We start from the raw sequence: 16598 nt of genomic DNA on the forward strand, positions 1-16598 counted from the left end.
AATTTGGCGATTTTTTTTAAATTTTAAATCTGTTTCAATTTGGTCACTGTTGGTGATAGTTGGAGAGCAAACTATTGAATCACATTAAAATTGCCAATAATGGGGAAATGACATTAAATTGGAGTAAAAGGAAGTCATGTGATGCACACATCAGCTCGTTTTTTTAAATATAAGCAAAAACTCTGAATACGTTGTCGTCAACGAAATCTATCATTCTAGTCTATTTTGTTTTAATTCTAATGGACCTCCCTCTCCTCCCAAGTTCCATTGTTCTCAGACTTGCTGGAAAAAAAAAAAGAATCTCTTTTTAATCATGTAAAGTAGAAAAGTACGTATGACAGCTTCTATAACTTTAAGAGTGCAGATGGTGCAGGAGTATTCAAGTCAGTGTTAAGATTTGGACATCAATATTATTATTATTTTTTTATTGATTTAATTGTTTGTTTCAAGCACTCAGCGTGCATTTATTTATGAAAATTTTTCTTCTTTATTTTATATGATTAGGTGGAAAAAGTCAACTGAGGCATACATTTTTTTGCTGTGTCTGCATTGGATATGCTCAAAATGCATATTTTGTACGATTTCAGTTCACATGTGATTTATTAGAATTCCCGCTGTTCATTATTTTTTTTTTTTTAAGAATGTAGCTCCGTAAACAAGAGTTGTAACATTGCAACAATAGTTTTTTGAATCATTTGTAAAGCAATGATACGTTCTAGGACAAATTTTTACACAGTTAAGAAATTAACAGTTTTATTACGCGAACTTAATATACAACAAAATTTCAAAACTGAGTAACACCTTCTTAAACTTTACACAATGGTTTTAAAAGATTTGAATAAAAATTGGACGAAGTTAAGTTACTTCAAAATGCAACAGCTTTTTCTCTTTTGCCTCACCATAGCTTACTTGAGTTAGTGAGATAATGAAAGGTCGCAGGTACAAATTAGAAGATTATGATAACGGTAACACACATAGCTGAAAAGAATTATTAGCTCTAGTTTCCTATAGCAATGTTTTCTATAAGTTTGCAATAGCATATAAATCCTCAACAATATAAAATGCCCACATACTAACACAATTTTAACTTTTTGTTGACTTTTGCTAACTGAAAATGATGTTTTAAATCATTTCGTGCTTTTTTCAAGGAATATTTTTTTTTCAAATTTAATTTTACATTGCAATGAATATCTAAAACGTACAAAACGAGTTCGGTAAGTGAAAAAATTGGTAATTCGGAAAAACAGGAAAATATATACGTATATATATTATTTCTTACAATTCTTTATTTCATTACATTATATTTTTTAACAACTTTTTGTTATCCGTCGTTGCATCACTAATGATTTAATGGTACTAATTAGTAATTTATTTTTAAAACGTTATCATTGAAAAAGTATTTGATTTCCCAGGAACAGGAAAGTTATCTACTTGCAACCGCATTCCAAAAATTAAAGCAGTATCATAATATAAGATTAAAGATTTCATTCTTTCATATCACGAAAATGTAAAAGATAACTCAGTGTTATCTGCTGTTCAGAAAGCTCGCCCATTTTCTTCTGTTTGTGAAATGAATTATCGAAAAACGTAGATTTCGTGTCTTTCTTCAATCAATCGTTTATATTTTGTTACGAAAAGTTAACGTATGTTATGATTTTGGTTCATTGTTGCAATGGATGAAAAGCTGGAACCGGAGCCAACTGTAGAATTGGGGAGTCTTAGTACCATGAAATCGGAAGTTTTTAGCTATACCTGGACTGTTGAAAACTTTGCTGACTTTGTTGATAGGGTGTATGAAGTACTCAGTCCGATTTTTTGCTTTGATTACCGTTCTGAAGTTAAATGGAGACTTGCCCTTCATCCGGAAAATTCATATCCCAAAGGTGTTCAAGTAGCTTTGTGTTTAATGAAGGTATCTTTTGATGGTAAAACGCAAGGAGTGAGGTATAAAATTAGTGCTATCGATGAGGATGGTAACCACATCCTGCTACAAAATCGGGATAAATTGTTCCGACATGTCAGAGATTTCGATAATTGTCTTTTGATGCCTCACAAGGATTTAGTCACGAAAAAACTTTTGCCCGACGGTGCGCTAGTCATCCGTTGTGAAATGGACGTTTTATCGTGTGAAAGCTCTTCTGGTAGTGAAATAGACTGTACTTCATTGCTAAACGAACAACTCCGGGACTGCAATGACTTTAACAACCTTTCAGTTGATTCTCTTTTAGAAGAGAATGGACCAAAGTTAGTCAAACAATGTGGTTCCATAGAGTCTTTTAACATTTCAAAAAAAGATTTGAAACTAGAAAATTCCTTATGCAAGACTGATAAGCAGACGGGCTCGAAATTAAACAGTGACTTTTGTAAAGGTGATGCAGAAATTGATGCAAAACAAAATAGTGACTTATGTAAGAGTGATGTACTGATGGGCTCTGAATTAAATAGTGACTTATGCGAAAGTGATATCCAGTTGGACTCAACATTTGAGGATGATTTGCATAAGAACGATGTGCATACAGACTCATTGAATTTTTTATCTCAAGATTTAAAAAATCTCTACACAAACAAAAAACAGTGCGATGTAAAAATTCGAACTGCTTCGGCGGAAATATGTTGTCACAAAATAATTTTGACGGCGCGGTCAGATTATTTTCGCAAAGCATTTGAAGAAAATGACGACGACTCTTTGACGATAACTGGTGTAAAAAGTACGACCATGGAAGCTATTTTGTATTATTTATACACAGGAAAAATGAGAGATCTGACAGTTGAATTCGCTTTAGATATTCTCTCAGCTTCCAGAAAATTTGAGCTTTTGCATCTTCAAAACATTCTAATTGATTACCTTAAACGTAATATGAACATAGTGAATGTTACTGACATATTACAAGTTGCGGAAGATTTAGAACTGGAAGATTTGAAACGTGATTGTTTGAAATGTGCTTCTTCCCATCAATTAGAATTGACTAAAACAGCAAAATGGGATTATTTACTTCAAAATAATCCACAAGCTGCTGGAGAAGTATTGTTGACCATTGCTTCATTTCAGAGAAGAAACATTTTCTGAATTATTTAAATGATTCTTTGAAGAATTTGTTGAGCGTTTCAGATCAAATAATAGTGATATATTAAAAATCTTTTTTATAACTAGTTTTATAAAATAAACAATTTTATGTCACACATTTTTCATGTGACTATAGTAAATACGACTTATAATTTTCCTCTAGTAGTAACGTGCTTTAGTTTTACACTTCCAAAGTATTTTAGTACATTCATTAATTGTTTTAGTGGATCATTCATACGATTGCTTTAAATCCATTATTTTCCACATCAGTTACATTTCTTTTCTTCTGTAGTTTCATTACATAATTTGGTAATTCTAATTTAATTCATAAGATTTTCTATAAGATAAACAATTTTTCATGTGTATACATTAATTTGATAATAATCGATTTTTTCACTTCTCGGTATGTAATCATAATTGCATGTACTATTGCTCCTAAGATTCCATATTGCTGCTTTGAAATTAATTGCAACCAGGAAACCAATTTATCAGCTGCTACTTTAATTTATAAATCGTCATTGCTTCATTTAACATTTGATTAAAAATATTTTCATGTTATAGCTAATCTCTTTTGTAAAAAGTAACTGGTGTAAAAGGGACGAACATGGAAGATACTATTTTGTATTAGATGTATGCAGGAAAAATGATAGAGGGTGTGATATAATAGTTCCATTTGTCTTATATAGAAGCAAATGCGTCTTAAAAAGTTCTTATATTTGCCTGGAGACATCTTCTGACCCAAAGTTCAAAGAATTGTGCTTTGGTGAAGGATGCCTTGTTAAATGATGAGTACATAAAACAAAAATATTTTAAATTAAAGTCAGACAGAAAGTAAGCAGAAAAAATTTTCAAAAGTAAAGCAGCTAGAAGCAAAGGAGTGTAAGTGCCAAAACTATTTTTGTTTAAATGGTGGGGGAGAGACTCTCATCTGTTTTGGGATAAAATATGGTAATAGTAGGCCTGGAAGGTGCAAACTTTTCAATGAAAGCTTACCTTGAGTTTGAACTTTGCGCACGTTCAACTCAAAACTTAAAAAAGTTCACTTTTATCGTTTTGCTTCTATCTGCCTCAAATGTTATTCATCTTTTCGTTTCTTCTGTTAAAGTTATTCTGAACGAGAAATTTCTATTTCAGATGTGTCTAAATGTCAATAATGAACGTGGTGAAGAAGCGAAATCACATTATTTTTCTCTCAATTATACGAAATTGTATGTTTTAGTGGCACGATCCTTGAAACGTGCAGAATAAGCGAACTTTAAAATTAACCTCTTTGTCTTTTTCTAGATCTTTCTTCGATCAATTTGGTTTAAATTCCTTTTCGCTGTTGTTTGTCTTGAAAATACTATTTATATATGCTTTTTCTCAAAACACAACTTTTCTATCATTCCCTTGCACATTTTCATCATTTTGACAGTTAAAAATATTACCAATGTTTTGTAAAATCTTCTTCAAATCTAATATTTCGAAAGCACTGCTGCGCGTTTATTGATATCTCTCAGCTTCTGCAGTTTGCTATCTTCATGAAATGTGTACTTGGAAATACTGAATTTATTAAGCCGTCCTACTTTTTGCGTGGAGAGTGGCTTTTGCCTGAACACCTGTGATACACAACACATACATAATTTAGCGCTTAAAAGTTTTTCGCCAAAACAAAGAGAAGCGATTTCCTTGAAAAGAATTTTGGTTATTTATTTAATAAGAGTCTTGTATTTTCCACAACAATTTCAATAATTGTAAATTAGAAAAGTAATTTTGAATACCTTAATGGAATAATTGAGTTTTCGTAGATTAATAGTAACTTATAAAAGAAAACCAAACTTTTTCTATTAAAATACTTTTACATTAATTTGAATGTTCCAGTTACTTTAGTGCGGCCGTTAAAACTAGTTTTTTGAGTTCAATGCTTCCGTTTTTAATTAAAATACCATGCACGCGTTGAATGAAACTATTGACCGTTTACCTACTTACTTAAATTATTAAGTTTATCTTTTTGGTAAATGAGAAGAACAAATGAGGCAGTGAGAAGCAAAGGGATGTAAGTGGTAAAATTAAAAATTTGGAGATAACCCGTACAAATGGTAGATGAACTTCTCCTCTGTCTTGAGGCAAGAGATTGTAAAAGTAGCCCTGGTAGGTGCTGTTTTACTGCCACAAATGTTTCTTACATCTTTGAAAAGGGTCATTCCATGTCAAGTGTGTGATCCAAAATTAGAGAAATTTTTTTTCCTCACCGTTTTGTATTTATTTGAAATTTGGCTCATCGATTGTACCCCTCGAGGTAATCAAAATTGATAATTTTTAGATTTTTATCTTTATTTTTTTACTTATGAGACTTTGATTTTTAGAAAAACCCTCTATTTTCATTTATGCTTGAACATGAAATAGATGATAACTCAGTACAAAATTTAGATAGAAAAATTTGGTAAAAAGCATTTTAAAGTACATTACTTGCTGTTTAATATGATATGCAACATGACTAATTTCAGAAAAGTTTTCCTTTTCAAAAAATAAAATTTAAATTTAAAATTTAAATTTCTCAGAAAACGTATCATGATTTAAAAAAAAAAAAAAATTTGTGTGTGTTATATTTTTGTTTGTGCCAAACTTCAAATTGGGATCTCAATGGGATCATACTTTTATGAATTTTTGAATAAAATTTGACTTAAGAAATGATGACATTTTTCAGATTCTAATTAGTTAAATATGGGGTTCTCTTAATAGGGATGGTCTAGTGAGTTGTAAGTGGAACATGGTTATGCTTTAAATGAGCTAGCGCAAACTTGTAGATTGGTAAGCCTCCCCCCCCCCCCCCGCGTCACCACTTTTAATCTTTTTTTTTTCAAAACTGTTTTCAAAATGTAGAAAAACAAATAAATGAATAAAATAAAACAAAATGAATAGAAAACGTATTAAAAGTTCGTAAATGTTTTTCTTTAAAGCAAGACGAAGTAAATTATCCTTACCCCACCCAAACATACGATTAACACTATACTAGTATTACGCCTCACCTGATGCTTTTTTTTTTTCAAACCAAGTGTTTTCTTTTCAATCCGAACTTCACAAAGAGTACTTGATTAATTCAATATCTGATAAGGAAAGTTATGATTCATTTCATCCCCTACCCCCCTGCACCAACATTCAATTTTGGAGGGAGGAAAGAAATCGTTTGCCCCAAGATCATAGCAAAATAGTAGTGTTTCCCCCCGTGTTGTTTCAGTGTTTTTCCATTCTTTTCACATTAAACTAAAAATTATTCTAAGCATCAGATCATATGTCTGTCCACATAAAACTGTCTTTCTAAAACATCTGGAGTGCCTCTGTTTTTTTTCTTTTCTTTATTGCTAGTTATCTTTTTAATTTCAGTTGTAAAGGAAAGTATAATGCAACGAGATCCATTTGTACATATATTAAAAGCAGTTATAGATCAAACACATTTTGCTAATTTGAGCATAACCTTCCATGCTATTAAACTTCATTCCATATTGCCCCCCCCCCCTCCTCAACCTACCGTCCCACTTTCCGAAAGAAAAAAAAAAGCTGCAAATGAGTGTGGTTCAATTTGTCCGTTAAAAATTTTCTGACTTTTAGTTCCTATGACCCCCCCCCCCCATTTATAAGCCGAAGTCACTAATGATGTTTAGCAGCCTCGTAGTTTGTTATGATTATTACTCTTACGTGCCAGCTTTTTTTTTAAATACAGTTTTGAAAAAAAAAATACTTCCTAGACTATCCCTATTAAGAGAACCCCATATATAACTACTTAAATCTGAAAAATGTCATTATTTCAAAAGTCAAATTTTATTCAAAAATTCATAAAAATACGATCCCATTGAGTTCCCAACTTCAAACTTTGCCCAAACAAAGATAAGATACACACAAATTTTTGAGATATAAAAAAAAGTCATCATACGTTTTCTGAGAATTTTAAATTTAAATTTTATTGTTTAAAAATGAAAACTTTTCTGAAATTAGTCCTGTTGCATATCATATTAAACAGCAACTAATGTACGTTAAAATGCTTTTTACCAAATCTTTCTATCTATATTTGGTGCTGAGTTATCGTTCATTTTATGTTCAGCATCCGTGAAAAAAAAGAGGGTTTTCGAAAAATCAGTCTCATAAATAAAAAAATAAAAGAGATAAAAATCTAAAAATTTGGACTTTTTATTAACTTTAAAGGTACAACTGATGATCCAAATTTCAAAGAAATACAAATAGGTGAGGGAAAAAATGAGGGAAACCCAAAAGAGAAATTTCTGTGTTCTTTATGCGATGTGTTCTGTATCTTTTTGCGATGACAGTCTATATTAATGCACAATTGGGTTTTTCCACAAAAGTACGACTAGCCTTTTTTTGCAAGGAAAACGAATAATGGTAAACGATTAGAGGCATGGCTCGTAAAAGAAAAAAATATATATATTTCATTGAGTAAAAATTAATTAGATTTCTAATGGGAATAATTTTTAACGTTTGAAACTATTAATGGACAATGAATAGATATTGGTCAGACTGTTTTTAATCCTTATTTACATTCTATGTTTTTATGATTACCAAATTAAAAAATTTCGAAAAGTATCATCTTCTAAATAAAAATGACAATTTTTTTGCCTTCAAAAATCTCTGTATTTGCTAAAAAGCACATACTCAAATAGGCCGATTTCTACGATATGATCAATTGAGAAAAACTTTTAGTTGGCCTCGTTTCGGCCCTCATTTAAAAGGTTTTTACTCCTAAAGAAATTACTTAGTTTTTATGATCACCAAACCTTAGAGCTATAGAAGAGTATCATTTTTTAATTAAAAATATTTCTCTTCTTGCATTCGAGAGTCTCTCTATATGTTTAAAAGCACACATTCAAATGGGTCAATCTCCACTATACGATCAATTGAGCCCAATTTTAAATTGACCAGATTTTACCCTCGTTTTGGCCCTTATTTACAACGATTATACTCCTTACTAAATTTCTTTGCTTTTATGATCACCAAACTTCAAACATTTCGAAAAGTATCTTCTAAACAAAAACGTTTCTTTCCTTGCATTCAAGACTCTCTCTATTTGCTTAAAAGAGCACATTCAAATAGGCCAATCTCTACGATATGATCAATCGAGGCCGATTTTTAATTAAATCACGTCCATAAACATCGTGGAATCACGTGAGAGGTAAGTAAAGCTCTAGTGAAAGATGGCAAATACTGCTGTTTCTACACTATCGGAGTGATTGTCATTCTTCTCCTAGAAAATGTGTCCGCTTCTTATCTTAGTAGACACTTCTCAGCTTGTATTTAAACCAATGTTTGGTCTCAAGCGATAGGCAAAAATAATTTTATCGTAGTGTTGCAAAATCAAAACATGGAATTGTAGTTTGATTTATTATCACAGCTGTTTAATTGAATATTCTTTGAATAGAGAATAATAGCGAAAAAAATGTTATAAAGAGAGTGAGAGAGTGGTGAAGTTGGTTACTCTAATTCATCTTCCAAATTATTATTTACGCTCTTTAAATATTTTTTGTATTGTTGCCTTAATCTATTTTCAAATGCTTTAGTGTAAATAATTAGCGCATGTTGTGAAGCGCCCAATGATACTTCAATTCCTTTCCAGGATTCACTGAACTTCAGAAGAAAAACAAATCAAGGCCAAAATACTGATTTATTTGATTTGAAACTTTAAAAAATATAAAAATAGATAAAAATGAAGAAACAGCTGCTGTTGTTTAATTTCACAAGCTGAATTTGATTTAAATAATTAAACCCGTTGCTGCCCAATTTATAATTCCCTGTAGAAAAAATATTTATCCGCACAAGATGTAAAAAAATAAGGTATTTAACACACAGAAGAGTGGGGGGGGGGGGGTTAGAAAAAGTTTTATGTTTTCAAAACAGGTTTGTGACTCTGTAACTGAAATATTGCCTTGTTGTCAGAATCAATTATCTAAATGTAAAGCAGTCACACAGTGACCACTCAAGTCACACAGGTCAACAAAGAAATAACGCTCCTATAGGGATATATAATGATGGAATTTGATGTGATTTGTGACCTCGGAGTGACGGTGGGCCGTAGAAGGTTAATACAAGTATATTAACTCCATTTATGCATTAATACAGAAGATACGTAAAATCAATAAGTCCTCCAAAAATCTTTATGTATAAAATATTTTTGGAGATATAGTGATGGAATTTGATGTGACCTCGGTGTCACGGTGGGCAGTAGAGGGTTAATATATTAACTTGAATTATGCATTAATATAGAAGCCACGTTAAATGAACAAGTCCTCTGAAAAGCTTTTAATATATTTTTTCTTCGAATTTTAATGCATTAAAAATTGGTTTTTTAAAGGTATTTTTTGTATTCCTATATTTTATCAAATGTGCTTAAGTAAAAATGTTGTTCATGTATACATTTATTGTTTTGATACTTTTATATTTATTTATTCATTAAATATTTTTTTGAGGTCATTTCGTGTCATAAAGCCATACAAAACTTTTGTTTTTAATTTAATCTTACATCCACTTCCTTGCTGTTAAAAGCTTTTTTTTTTTACATGTTTCGAAAATATTTTACAAAATAACTATGTAGTTAATTTTTGTTAAATATCATACTGTGTATTTCATGCCAAAAAATCAGCCTTTAGAAAAACGCTCCGCTAGACTATGTCCAATTTTGATAAAATTTTGAGATGTTGTAGATATATTCTTGAAACTATGTTTGAAAAAAAATTTATCTTGAACAAACTAATAGTCTTTGAGCTTAGAAGACTCTGTGTCAAGACATTTAGGTGCAGTAGGAATGGTAATAGTTTAGTCAATATTCAATGCCCCTTCCAGATGTATTCGTAGCTTCTTAATATTTTAGAGTCTTGAAAACTCGGCACTCGATAACCTGGTCGATTTCTGAACTTGGTTACACACTTTCGCAGGGTGAAAAGAATCCCGCGAGCAATCCCGATAACCCATTCACAAACTCGGTCACTTTTCGGTCCCCAGTAGGCGAAGTTTTCGGCACTGTACTGCATTTTATGAGCCACAGTAGCTTAAAACATTGATATGCGAAAAAAGCTGTAATTTTAGTCAGCAGCAGTTTGTATTATATTCAATCCATATTTTAATCATTTGTTAATTCTACCATAAGATCTTTATTTCTCAACCCTTTTTACTTCCTTTTACAATAAAGGAAGTATTGTATTCGCGAAAAAAAATTCACTCAAAAATCGGCCTTAATTTCCATTTTGCTCACCCCCGAATGAATGTTGTGTTTATCTTTCGACCCGACCACACGTGGATATATGCCTAGAAACGTACAAACGCGTGAAATATCCATTTTGACGATCCCCGAGTTAATTACAACGAGTTTTCTCGTGACGTCTGTATGTACGTATGTATGTGCGTATGTGTGTATGTATGTCGCATAACTCAAGAACGGAATGTCCTAGAAAGTTGAAATTTGGTACTTAGACTCCTAGTGGGGTCTAGTTGTGCACCTCCCTTTTTGTTTGCATTCGAATGCTCCAAAGGGCGTCTTTTGCCCCTTTTTGGGGGGAAATCATTTTTTATTTCAGTGCTAACTCAAGTGGTGTTATAATTTGGCGGACACTTGGCGTTATATCGCCAGTCTTTTGGTCGCCAAGTTTTGTCGCCAACTTGACAAATTTGGCGATTTTTTTTTTAAATCTCATTTCAATTTGGCCACTGTTGTCCACCAAATTATAACACCACTTGAGTTTACATCGAAATTAACAATGATTCCCCCCCCCCAAAAGGGGCAAAAGACCCCTTTAAGAACATCCGAATGCAATCAAAAGAGAAGGTGCACAACTAGACCCTACTAGGAGTCCACGTACCAAATTTAAACTTTCTAGGACATACCGTTTTTGAGTTATGCGAGATACATACACACATACGCACATACAGACGTACATACAGACGTCACGAGAAAACTCGTTGTAATTAACTCGGGGATCGTCAAAATGGGTATTTTGGGTGTCTGTAGGTTCCTAGGCATATATCCACGTGTGGTCGAGTCGAAAAAAAAAACCCAACATTCATTCGGGGGTGAGCAAAATGGAAATTAAGGCTGACTTTTGAGTGAAAAATTTCGCGAATACAATACTTCCTTTTTTGCAAAAGGAAGTAAAAACGCTCGTTCACTCTTTGGGTGCATTTTACTTTCCGTGATGGAATCTTCAATGAACAATCTCATCACCAAACTGGTCATTCCCAACAGCCGTACCCTAAACAATCCACGGATAGGCTTCATTGTTCAAGATCTCAAACTTATCGTTGGCTTCTTTGTCAAAAATTCAAAGATTAGAGCCCACAGATAAATCAAACTTAAGAATGTGTCTGTGGTTCCCAAGCAATAAGCACATTCGAATACCAGTCGGATATTTGGAGCTTGATTAGTCATTCGTTGCCATGAATTTATCAAAACAAAGACCTCAATAAATTTGTATTGGTGTCTTGTGGATCTACGGTATGGCTCTGGTAAAATATGGTCTGATCTTGATTGTGATTATTTGTTCTTGGAGAGTTTACTGAAAAGGGGAAATCTAACTAGTACGAATTTCAAATGGATTACAGTCACAGTACTACAGTGGTCTGCGTGAAGTCAGTATTGACGCTCAACCCAATTCAACTCAGCGTCAATAACATTTTCCACTTTCAGTAAACTCGCTGAGAAGTAAACGTTTTACATGTATACAATAACACTTTTACGTGCACACAATTTTGTGTTTCTTTTATTACAACTAAGATACATTGTTTCGATTTTTCTAAGTAAAATGTGTCCCTTTAAAATTATCTCAAAAGCCCTTTAGTATTGCTAATGTAAAAATTAATTTCTTACTACAAAACAGTTAGTAGTGTTTTACGTGGTTTTTACCGAAAGGTTGAAATAAAATGCTTCGGACATAAACTAAAGGGAACCCGCGTTGTAATCAGCATTTTTACTTCCTTTTACAGAAAAGGAAGTATTGTATTCGCAAAAAAATTTTCACTCAAAATTCGGCCTTAATTTCCATTATGCTCACCCCCGAATTAATGTTGAGTTTTTTTTTTCAAACCGACCGCACGCGGATAAGTGCTTAAGAACGTATTAACACCCGAAATATCCATTTTGACATTCTCCGAGTTTATTACGACGACTTTTCTCGTGACGTCCGTATGTACGTATGTGCGTATGTATGTCACATAACTCAAGAACGGTATGTCCTAGAAAGTTGAAACTTGGTACGTAGACTCCTAGTGGGGTCTAGTTGTGCTCCTCTCCTTTTGGTTGCATTCAGGTGTTTCTAAAGGGATCTGTTGCCCCTTTTTGGGGGGAAATCATTGTTAATTTCGATGTATACTCAAGTGGTGTTATAATTTGGCGGACACTTGGCGATACATCGCTAGTCTTTTGGTCGCCAAGTTGGCGACAAATTTGGCGATTTTTTTAAATCTTTTTTCAGTTTGACCACTGGTGGTGATATTTAGAGAGTAAACTATTGAACCACATTGAAATTGCCAATAATGGGAAAATGACATTGAAATTGGAGTAAAAGGAAGTCATGTGATGCACACATCAGCTCGTTTATTCTGCTTTTAAAAACAAATTTTATATAAAAAAAATGTGTTTAAATATATCTTTAGAGCAGTTACGTTCAAAATCCATGTTCATATCGTTTTATTTATTGATTTATTTATTTATTGTACCGATGAATTAAATCTTCTACACTGCTTTGACTCCTGGGTTGCGAGTGGGATTTTTTTCAAAACCTGAGATTGGGCTTTAAAAAATTCCGAAATGCAGGTAAGAAAACCCCAAGATCATGTAACCTTATAATTCTTAAAATGTATTTCCTTTTTTGAAGTTCAACTATTTTATTTGGTCGATTAGTTGTGCTAAAAATGATAAAGGAAAAAAAATTGACAGTAACTTCTGAAATCTACGTTTGTATATTTATTTCTTACAAACAATTTCTTCAAAAATGTCACAAAAATAGTCTGCTGCAGCAAATAAGTAAATAAATAACACAAAATAAATCAATCTTAAAAAAAATAAAGTGAAATAAATATGTACTAGCTATCCCGTGCGAAACATTTGCGCTAGACAGAAAAAAAAATGCAAAAACCCGTTTTTTTTTTTTGTGTGTGTGTGTGTGTGTAAGCAATTTTATGAATAATAGCAAAAATGTGACTTGTGTGTTTGTTTAATTTTCGCTGATAGCAAAAATTTTTTTATCAGAATTCTGCTGAAGAAGTTAAGTGATTTAAACTATACTATTTGACCTCTTGGGTTTCGATCTCACAACTTTCATGTTAAAAGCACGACGCGCTAACCAACTGAGTCAATGAGTTTCCTATTGCGGACGCTAATCATTGAAGCAAAACGTAATGAAAAACAGAAAGAAGTTTTTTTTTCAACAAAACAACCACATGTTAATTAAGATAAATAAATACCTTTGTGCTGAACAGTAAAGTAAGACAAAACAACGTTAGAAGAAGCACAAATTTGTAAATTACAGCAGACACGTGTTTCGGCGTTACAGGGAACGCCTTTTTTAATGCAAAAAATAATGAGCTTATGGATGAAAAGACATCCGACAAAAGCGTTCCCTGTAACGCCGAAACACGTGTCTGCTGTAATTTACAAATTTGTGCTTCTTCTAACGTTGTTTTGTCTTACTTCACATGTTAATTGTCTCTTTATTTTGGGCTGACTACGATGTTTTTTTTTATGATGCCTTACTTTTGATGTTTGATAAAGTATTAAGCAGGATATGGTGTTGTCACAGAAAAACACCGTTGAGAAAATATATATAATGATAAAATGGAAATCGTACGAAACTACCCAATTCTCAACATAGAGAAATTACATCCAGAGGTAGAGCGGGGAAGATTTTTTTTTTTTGCAAAACGCTATCTTTATATAGTCACTGCATGTGCATAAAAGAAACCTCCATTCTAGATTGCTTAGCCCAAAAATATTTTAGTGAAAATATGTATCATCGTTAAAATATTTTTAATAACTGTATTTTTTCATCACCAAAACACAAAACACAATAAGTTTAAGCAAAGTCCCAAGAACTCTTGAGAAAAAACCCCAAGTTGTGGCAGCAATACCTTTTTACTATTGACTAGCCGTACCCGCACGGCGATGCCCGTGCTAAGAATTTAAAGGATTTCCTTTGAATGAATGAAAATACCCCCCCCCCCTTCGCACCATTAAAAAAAAAGTATAAGTTCTTTTTAAATTTAAACTATAGCTCCAAAGAAATAAAAAGCATACAATTACATTAACAGTTGCTTCAAAATGTCTAATTATCCACCATTGCAATTGCTTATTACCTATCTCGCCAAGTGACTAAGCTACCGAAACAGAGCCGGATGAGCGAGCGAAGCGAACTTTAATCAGTTAGCGATTCGATCTTCTTGACGAAAACGCAAAAACAAAAAACCTGCTATCTCCTCTTCCCTTCAATTATGAAGGTTACACTAATTTTAAACCTTCGTAGTACTTACCTACTACATAAACAAACGTTAAAAGAATCAAAACAATAGGGTAGACCGGGGCACGTTTACGCATGGGGTAAGTTTACGCAGTGCCCTTTTTTCAAAACGATATATAAATGGAGAGTCAACAGTCACACCAGATTCACTCTACTCCCTAGCAAATATTCTCACACGTTTTTAAGCATCAGTCGAGCTTCGGTTTAGCATGCGGTTAAAAAAATCTGTTTTCTACCGAGCCGAGTAAATTTTGTGTTGAATGTTTTGAAGCTTATTGTGAATAAATAATACTTTGTGAAAAACAAATAAATATATAAAAAATAGCAGAATTTTATCCTTTCTTTGAGAATTGTATATATTGACAGAAAAGTTATTACATTTTGTTGCAAGTTAAAAATAAATCTAAATCTGCCGACGGGGCACGTTTACGCATTTTTATCGGAGCACTTTTACGCACATTCTTGCCTGTGTCTTACTACTCTATCTTACATCTAAACGGGCTCCGAACGCTTTTTTCGCTTTGTACTGTCTCGAACCTTTAATATTTTCAGGTTATTTAGTTTTTAAAATCACCAATGATTTTTAGTTAAGTAACAGATTCGTATCTTATAGCTTAAAATCATATAGTGTTGTCTTCGTGCCTCTTCAGCAATATATATATATATATATATATATATATATATATATATATATATATATATATATATATATATATATATATATATATATATATATATATATATATATATATATATGTGTAAGAACCGCCGCTCGGTTCTTATTACGAATCTTGGTTTTCGCAAGTTGCAGTGTTGTGCCGTGATAATCCACCACGTAGGAAGAGGACAAGGCTACATTCACAAATCACATCTTTATTTTTATATAGAACATAACAGCAGGAACTTCTCTTAACTAACCAACTTGTTTAGTGGTGCCACGATTTTTATATGGGGAATATTATTAAAAGATTTCAGATAATTATCCCTCGATCATGTGATATCACGTGATCTACATAGGAGGAGCAGATTGCAATAACGAAATATTATTGGGCTTTGCACCGCAGACAGAGGCTGGCTTAAGTCTGGAGGGAAAAATAGTGTCTGCTAGGCACTTTAAGGGGAATCTCATCTGAGCCTAGAACCTAACCATATATGGTAAGAGAAGCATTTAAGTGTGTAATAAATAATGTCTGTGACTCATACGCGCTGACATATTAGCGAAGAGAACTTAATATGGAAAAGGCCTAGCAAAGGATTTTTCATATTATATATATATATATATATATATATATATATATATATATATATATATATATATATATATATATATATATATACCAGCATTTTTATTATGCGTAAACGTGCCCCACTTGATGCCTAAACTTGCCCCGTGTTCGGGGCAGGTTTAAGCTACCGACTTGGACTCAAAAAACATGTTTTTTATGGTTAAAGACACAAGCTGAGCAACCACTGAATATGCAAACTTTTACTTCATTAATTGCTTTATTAAATCACAAGGTCTAAAATTTCTTAGGTTGAAACATAAAAATTAGAAAATTCATTGAAAGAAATCCTCGTAAACGTGCCCCGGTCTACCCAATATAAAAATACTACGCAATTTAATTGTGTGTTTAGATAAGTACCTATGATAATAAAAACGTTATAACGCACAATCACAATAGAATAATACGAGAAATCAAGTTATTTACTTTAAATTCAACTATAAGAACAAAAACAAACGTTGAAGAAATAAGGAAAACAAAACCCAATAAAAAAAATCTTAAAAAATCAAATTATGTACCTGAATATCGAAAAACAACGAATTTATCCCGCCATACATTAGGAATTCATAGAACTAAAATTACCCCACCATCTATTGAGAATTCATAGAATTAAACAATTAATTAAACATTCAATTAGCAATTTCAAATATTTCGGTCAATCTGACTTTAAAAAAAAATAGCTATAGCCTCCCTCCGTAAATGGACAAAGACAACACAAAAAGAATTTTTCAATTCGAACCAGTAGTTCCTAAGATTAGCGCGTTC

This window comes from Uloborus diversus, chromosome 3, assembly GCF_026930045.1.
Source record: "Uloborus diversus isolate 005 chromosome 3, Udiv.v.3.1, whole genome shotgun sequence".
In the NCBI taxonomy this organism is placed as follows: domain Eukaryota; kingdom Metazoa; phylum Arthropoda; class Arachnida; order Araneae; family Uloboridae; genus Uloborus; species Uloborus diversus.